This window comes from Anopheles ziemanni (genome assembly GCF_943734765.1).
Source record: "Anopheles ziemanni chromosome X unlocalized genomic scaffold, idAnoZiCoDA_A2_x.2 X_unloc_8, whole genome shotgun sequence".
Lineage (NCBI taxonomy): Eukaryota > Metazoa > Arthropoda > Insecta > Diptera > Culicidae > Anopheles > Anopheles ziemanni.
Window position 1 is genome coordinate 198,038 of NW_026689850.1, and position 1,963 is coordinate 200,000.

General features: G+C 49.4%; 2 non-coding genes across 2 annotated transcripts in view; both read left to right on the forward strand.

Annotated features, from left to right (window-relative positions):
- The first annotated feature begins 1,196 nt into the window (after positions 1 to 1,196).
- Positions 1,197 to 1,351, forward strand: LOC131292624 (5.8S ribosomal RNA). Its single transcript, XR_009190241.1, has one exon. It is a non-coding gene; the product is annotated as a 5.8S ribosomal RNA (ribosomal RNA).
- Positions 1,352 to 1,838: 487 nt separating this feature from the next.
- Positions 1,839 to 1,963, forward strand: part of LOC131292626 (large subunit ribosomal RNA) — a 4,089-nt gene continuing 3,964 nt past the window's right edge. The window contains exon 1 of the ribosomal RNA XR_009190243.1: positions 1,839 to 1,963. This exon is cut by the window's right edge and continues 3,964 nt beyond it. This is a non-coding gene — a ribosomal RNA (large subunit ribosomal RNA).

The window sequence follows — 1,963 nt, forward strand, 5'->3', positions numbered from 1 at the left end:
GAACCAAGAACGAAGGTTATGATCGAGGAATGATTCGACAACTAACCGATGGTATGAAATGTGAAGAATTCAAGCAAGCACACAATCAAGTCATCACTTGGGCATGCTCGACAGCCAACCTCATGACATTAACCTAGTAGAGCATGCGAAAACCAATATATATGTAAACGATGCCCCTCCCTAGTTCAGCGCTTCAACCAAGTGATGACTTCAGAATGGCTAAATCAAATCGGTTCAAAACATACCATCGGTACCCTATTGAAACACACAAGTCGATATCAAACCTCATGATTGTGTAGTCCTCCACTGGTCCACGCCGCTTCGGCCGTCCTGGGTAAAATGGAACATTCCAGCTTGCCCTATGTGGAAGAGGGCACATTACTCAATACTGTGGTGTGAAGTATAAAGTACAGTTCTCCCCTGGTCCACGCTGCTTCGGCGGTCCTGGGTAAGATAGTTCATTCTAGCTTGCCCTATGTGGAAGAGGACACTTCATACTTCGTCTCTAAGCGGCGGCTTGACTCCTCCCTACGGGGAACGGGTTTACGCGCACAGCGGCGGCTTACGCACTATGGCAGTCATGGATGCCTTACGTTTCTATGAAAAGTGTGTTCCTCCCCTGGTCCACGCTGCTTCGGCAGTCCTGGGTAAGATAGTTAGTTCTAGCTTGCCCTATGTGGAAGAGGACACGTAGACTTACTGTGGTGTGAAGTATAAAGTTCAGTTCTCCCCTGGTCCACGCCGCTTCGGCCGTCCTGGGTAAAATGGATTCATCCAGCTTGCCCTATGTGGAATGAGGACACTTTATGCTTCGTCTCTAAGCGGCGGCTTGCTCCTCCCTACGGGGAACGGGTATACGCGCACAGCGGCGGCTTACGTTATGGCAGTCATGGATGCCTTACGTTTCCATGAAAAGTGTGTTCCTCCCCTGGTCCACGCTGCTTCGGCAGTCCTGGGTAAGATAGTTAGTTCTAGCTTGCCCTATGTGAAAGAGGACACGTAGACTTACTGTGGTGTGAAGTATAAGGTTCAGTTCTCCCCTGGTCCACGCCGCTTCGGCCGTCCTGGGTAAAATGGATTCATCCAGCTTGCCCTATGTGGAATGAGGACACTTTATGCTTCGTCTCTAAGCGGCGGCTTGCTCCTCCCTACGGGGAACGGGTATACGCGCACAGCGGCGGCTTACGCAAGTTAGTCACCCTCGGCAGTGGATCACTCGGCTCATGGATCGATGAAGACCGCAGCTAACTGCGCGTCATAATGTGAACTGCAGGACACATGAACATTGATAAGTTGAACGCATATTGCACGTCGTGGGAACCTACCATGATGTACAGATGACTGAGCGCTTATATTTGAGAAATGTATCGCATACATTTAACTACGCCGTGACACCCGTCACGAGACGTGCACCATGATGTTAACTAGGGTCGCGACGACCCGCTAGCATTAAAGAACCCGTGGTTTACAATATACTGGCATTGGAATTCGAAGTATTTAGAGCGTCCGTGTTCCCGCGTGAGGCGGAAGTACGAGGAGAAGGCGTGCTTGTGGTGTCTGTGGTGGTGTTTACTGATGTCTAGCTTCAGCTTATTTATTTATTTAAATAGAAGCGAAGATGTCAAAGTAGCGTCGAAGCAGCAGCGGTAGCACAAATGATTCAAGTATGGAAGTTGACCAAAGGAACACAAACAAACTAGCGTATGGGCAATGGAAGGTATCAGTGAGTTAAACCACACGCGGGCTAACAGCCCGTTAACCGAGTCCAACGGTACATATTGGACATTGAAACAAAGTAGTCGCAAGCCAGATGTGACGATAACAACCGCAAGGTACATAAGCCTCAGTTCATGTGTGACAACCCCCTGAATTTAAGCATATTAATAAGGGGAGGAAAAGAAACCAACCGGGATTCCCTGAGTAGCTGCGAGCGAAACGGGAGAAGCTCAGCACGTAGGGGTGG